Genomic DNA, 6,012 nt, shown 5'->3' on the forward strand with positions numbered 1-6,012 from the left:
GCCTTGTTTTTGGTTATTGTTATATTTTTAGATTAAAGTAGCTTTGTTTTTGGTTATTGTTATATTTTTAGTGTAAAGTAGCCTTGTTTTTGGTCATTGTTATATTTAGAATCTTCATGAAATAATATATACAAATTTAATGACCCTATAATGTTTTGTGTGCTCAGCACATGTTTTAAAAAGCAATATTTGTAATTTTTTAGTTTTAAAATTTTTGTGTGGTTAAATATGTAGTTTTTTTCTAAGTTTGTTATGTAGTTTTAGTAAACATAAAATACAGTAATTTTTCTATAAGTTTATGTTGTAGTGTTTAGTAAACATTAAATATGTAGTTTTCTAAAAGTTTGTTATGTAGTTTTAGTAGGCATAAAATACAGTATTTTCTCTAAGTTTATACTGTAGTGTTTAGTAAACATGCAATATGTAGTTTTTTTTCTATACTAAAGTTCATGTTCTAATTGTAGTAAGTAAGAAATCTGTAATCTTCTGTACAGATGTTCGTCATTCTCTTATTGAGTGTGCTTTTCTGATGAAATGAGACAATAGTAACCTAACTTCATTGATCTTCAAGATCTTATCTGTGAGAAAGATATTAAGATTTTCTGACAATTCTATAGGAAGCTTGTGGTCATCGCCATGGCAAAAGCAAGAAACATTCTAAGAAAAATAAGAAACAGAAGAAGAGATCACATTCAAGATCAGTAAGTTGTTAATAAGATCAGTAAGTTGTTAATAAGACGTGGCTCACAATACAGAAGTTACAATGATGCAGCTCATGTGTACTGATGTTACCGTATCCAATAATATAAAACTGACCTTTAGTCTTTACAATTTGACCTGTTGTGGCTGTGTTTTAGTAGACTAGTATTTTGTAAAATACAGTCACATTTCCATTATTATACATTATATACAAGTTATTACTATTTAGAAATATGCTCTTCCTGCTTGACGTAGGTTGCTAAGACTTTTAAAATTTCGCACATAGAGGAAATGAAAGAAAGAAATTTTTTAGGTTTAATATATACATTTGAATAACTAAAAAATCATTAATTACTACATCAATACCATAGAATTCAACTATAATTGGACCGAGCCTGTGCTGAAAGAGTTAACAACTTACTGATCTTATTAACAACTTACTGATCTTATTAACAACTTACAGCTCTTATTAACAACTTACTGATCTTATTAACAACTTACAGCTCTTATTAACAACTTACTGATCTTATTAACAACTTACAGCTCTTATTAACAATTTACAGATCTTATTAACAACTTACTGATCTTATTAACAGCTTACTGATCTTATTAATAAGCTTACAGCCATGACTGAAAGGTCAATATAATAAAGATAATAAATGTATAATGTTATGAGATTTAAGCTATTTAATCTAAATATTTATGTTTTTGTGTTAGAATTTTTGTTATTCTAGAATGAAAGAGACATAATTTATATTTATTTCCTAATTTTTTATGGTTGTTACAAGATCGGTCAAATCTCTGTACAGGTTCGGTAGATCTACTGAATCCACAGAGGTTTGTTAGTGGAAATAACAGATAAAATATAGTTTCTTCTTAAGAAACGTTTGATAACTATCTGGACATTATATAGATTTTGTGTGTGCAATTTAAAATTACCTTGCATGATAATATTGCTTAATAAACCTTACTAAAAATATTTGATCTTTCATATGCAAGATATTAAATCACTATTGTTTACTGATAATCTGCCAAATTTCATTAATATTCACTTACTAATTTAAAAATTATAGCATGAAAACTATAACAAGCACAAAATGGTTACGAGGTCGGTCCCAGTGACCTAGCTCGTGCTGAAAGGGTTAAAAGAACAATAATTCTACTGTAAATGATGTTATCGTTACCCCTTGAAGTTAGTTTTCTTACAGAAATTTGTTGTTCCTATTAAAAGCTTAAGTACAGAGTGAAACAAGAATTATCAGCTAATAATAGATAATCAATAAATATTACAGTTGGAAGCTCATTGTATTTATAACTTGGTTATAAATACAACCTTCCTGTGTCTATTGAAACACTGCATTAAATAAAAACAAGTAAAGAAAATTTTTTCAAAAAAGAAACTAAATGTAGGGATGGCTAATATGAATTGTTCAAAAACAAGATAGAAGGGATGGCATCTGTATCATCCCCTACATGATTGTGTCCCTACCATCTGTTATATCTTCCCAAATACAGATTTCATTGTGTCTAAGTAATTAGAAGCACCAACTATACATAATTATCTTTTCAATTTGCCAAGATATCAATAAATTTGTGAACAGAGAAACCCCTCCCATCTTTCAGTAGCTTTCAACGTAATTATCTAATGGATGTGTTGATTATCTCAAGTATAACAAAAGTAAACTTGATTTATTAAATAAGGATAAAGGAAATATTGTTAACAGGTAGTATGAAAACCTTTAAGTTGATCTGTATGTAGATTTAACAATCTGAAGTTGTATGTAAGTCTTAACTCTTGCAAAATATTGTATTACTGATGATGATGATGCAGTAAAATGTTCAATATATATATCACTCATCATCAATGCTGGTCTAACATGTTAGTGTATAAAACACACACACTGGTCAATTTAAAAATCTTCTTAATATTCTGTTGGCTCACCAAGTTCGTTAATAACTGTTCTAAAGTTCTGCAGCATGAATTCCGTGAGATGATGAACAGACGAATCTATTTTAGCCTGTTGCTCCAGCAGTTCCTTAAGGACTGATGGTAGTAGGCTGATAACAGTTCTAAAGTTCTGCAGCATGAATTCCGTGAGATGATGAACAGACAAATCTATTTTAGCTCCAGCACTTCAACCTTCAGGACTGACGGTAGTAGGCTGCAGTTACACCTTGCAAATTCTAATATATCCCACAAATTCACAGTGGGGTTGAAATTTGGTGGCCAGGGAAGTTGGGATCTGGGGACTTTGGCAGCCAGGGAAGTTGGGATCTTGGTGATTGTGGTGGCCAGGGAAGTTGGGATCTGGTGACTGTGGTGGCCAGGGAAGTTGGGATCTGGTGATTGTGGTGGCCAGGGAAGTTGGGATCTGTGGACTTTGGCAGCCAGGGAAGTTGGGATCTGTGGACTTTGGCAGCCAGGGAAGTTGGGATCTGTGGACTTTGGCAGCCAGGGAAGTTGGGATCTGGTGACTGTGGTGGCCAGGAAAGTTGGGATCTGGTGATTGTGGTGGCCAGGGAAGTTTTTTTTGTCTAACCAGTCAAGCATACTTCATGAATGAAGGATTGCCGAGTGCACTTAATCCGATATGATGCTAGGGTATTCCCGGGATGTTACTCATCCATCCAGTGGTATCAGAGGACCCAATACATGCCAGTTGAACATTCCCCATTGGCACAAAATAGCATAGACTAGGATTAATTGGTCCACATACCCTTCCTCCACTGTCCAATCTTGGTTCACCATGAGAGGCAAGTCTTTCTGGGTTTGGTGGTTTCTAGAGAGGAGCAGGATTGCCAAATTCTGGCTCCCTGCACAAGGTTTGGATGAAAATGCCTTTCTCATGTCCTTGTACAGAACTCACAAAGTAACACTGAATCCTAAAATATAGAAGTGACTGTCTGCCATAGTTCTCTGGGATATGTCTTATCACATTCACCTATCATGTACTGGTCACCATGGAAAATCCTGTGATAACTATTGTCTGTGCAGTGGTTACTCCTACCTGACACGTACCAATAATAAAGGCAATCCTGCTGGTACCTTGTACATATGTGTAGCATACCAATTGTAATAAACTGTATATCTGTGGAACACATGGTCATGTGGCCACCTATTTACATACACATGCCAAGCCCCATTTGAAGACAGGGTTTTTAATTGTTTGGCCAGTGTGTTTAACATTATTTATATAATTCTTAACTAAGTTGCTATGTAGTTCTCAGTGCTGCTACTCTAATTATTTTGTTTTGTGTATAGTCTTCTAGATATCTTCTTTTCTTTTCATATAGGTTTCTGAATCGGAAGAAGAAACCTATAGACACAGAAGTAAAAAGAAAAAAAGAACTAAGTCGAGGTCAAGGTCAAAGTCTCGTTCAGTAGAATCAGAGAGGTCAGATGAAGGTAAGTATCACAAGTTATTTTTACTTTAATATTTCATAGTTTAGAACAACTTCCATGTTTATTACTGATCAAATACTAATCTACGGGACATTTGTTGAATGAAAGTGCTTATCTACAGTGATGGTTAACAGGACATTTGTTGAATGAAAGTCCTTATCTACAGTGATGGTTAACAGGACATTTGTTGAATGAAAATGCTTATCTACAGTGATAGTTAACAGGACATTTGTTGAATGAAAGTGCTTATCTACAGTGATGGTTAACAGGACATTTGTTGTATGAAAGTGCATGTCTACAGTTATCGTTAACAATACATTTGTTGAATGGAAGTACTTATCTACAGTGATGGTTAACAGGACATTTGTTGTAGTCCTGTTAACAATCACTGCAGATAAGCACTTTCATTCAACAAATGTGCTGTTAACTATCACTGTAGATAAGCACTTTCATTCAACATGTCCTGTTAACCATCACTGTAGATAAGCACTTTCATTCAACAAATATCCTGTTAACCATCACTGTAGATAAGGACTTTCATTAAACATATGTCCTGTTAACAATCACTGTAGATAAGCACTTTCATTCAACATATTTCCTGTTAACAATCACTGTAGATAAGCACTTTCATTCAACAAATATCCTGTTAACCATCACTGTAGATAAGCACTTTCATTCAACAAATATCCTGTTAACCATCATTGTAGACAAGCACTTTCATTCAACAAATGTCATGTTAACTATAACTGTAGATAAGCACTTTTAATTTGTAATGATGGTTAATACTATTGGATGACATTTGTTCATCCGTAAACCTTGAAAGAGATTGACAACCATTATTTGTAATTACGGTTAACACTATTGGATGACATTTGTTCATCCGTAAACCTTGTAAGAGATTGACAACCATTATTTGTAATGACGGTTAACACTATTGGATGACATTTGTTCATCTGTAAGCCTTGTAAAAGATTGACAACCATTATTTGTAATGACGGTTAACACTATTGGATGACATTTATTCATCCGTAAACCTTGAAAGAGATTGACAACCATTATTTGTGATCACGGTTAACACTATTGGATGACATTTATTCATCCGTAAACCTTGAAAGAGATTGACAACCATTATTTGTAATGATCACGGTTAACACTATTGGATGACATTTGTTCATCCGTAAACCTTGTAAGAGATTGACAACCATTATTTGTAATGACGGTTAACACTATTCAACAGTTATGATCTGTAATGTTGGTTCACAAGAAACGTACTGGATAAAATCTATTCACCATTTAACTTTCAATAACTATTAACAATAATGTTTTATGTGTGGTATTAATAGAATTGTACAAACCAGAAAATATTACAAGTTGGATAAAACTTATTTCTAGAATTTATTTATTTGTTCCCTTTACATTTGGAAGAACATTGTTTGTCACAGGTGGTTGTCATATTATGTTGTATAATAAACATGTAAGATACAGAAAGAGTAGAATTGAATTTGTATTTCAATACATAGTTGGGAAGACAGAAGATAGATGAAATATTGGATCACTTGCATTCTTTCATAGGAGAAAGAAAAGACTTTGAAATGTCATCCATCTTCCCATTCATAACTTGTAAAGGTTCTGTTGGTTGTAATTGGCAGGTGTGTCCCTCGAAAAATAAAAATTGTCAGTACCAAATAGTTTAGCTGAGAAACAGGGGTGCTGTACTGTAGATGTCTGTTTTTAAAAAAAAACTTGACCAAAACGAAACTTAAAAATAATTGAAAAGATAAATCTATGCTCCAAAAAAGAACCTCAGTGTTGGAACACTTTTTAAACAATTTTCTAACACTGAGGTTCTTTTTTGGAATCTTTAATAGGTGGCCACCTGAATACTTAGCTCTCTTATTGTGGTATTTTCA

At 33.1% G+C, this 6,012-nt stretch overlaps 1 long non-coding RNA gene across 1 annotated transcript; it reads left to right on the forward strand.

Annotated features, from left to right (window-relative positions):
• The first annotated feature begins 595 nt into the window (after window positions 1–595).
• On the forward strand, window positions 596–4,045 carry LOC111084170. Its single transcript, XR_002609423.1, has 2 exons — window positions 596–701; window positions 3,994–4,045. It is a non-coding gene; the product is annotated as an uncharacterized LOC111084170 (long non-coding RNA).
• Window positions 4,046–6,012: the final 1,967 nt, after the last annotated feature.

The sequence above is a fragment of the Limulus polyphemus genome, unplaced genomic scaffold (genome assembly GCF_000517525.1).
Source record: "Limulus polyphemus unplaced genomic scaffold, Limulus_polyphemus-2.1.2 Scaffold14333, whole genome shotgun sequence".
In the NCBI taxonomy this organism is placed as follows: domain Eukaryota; kingdom Metazoa; phylum Arthropoda; class Merostomata; order Xiphosura; family Limulidae; genus Limulus; species Limulus polyphemus.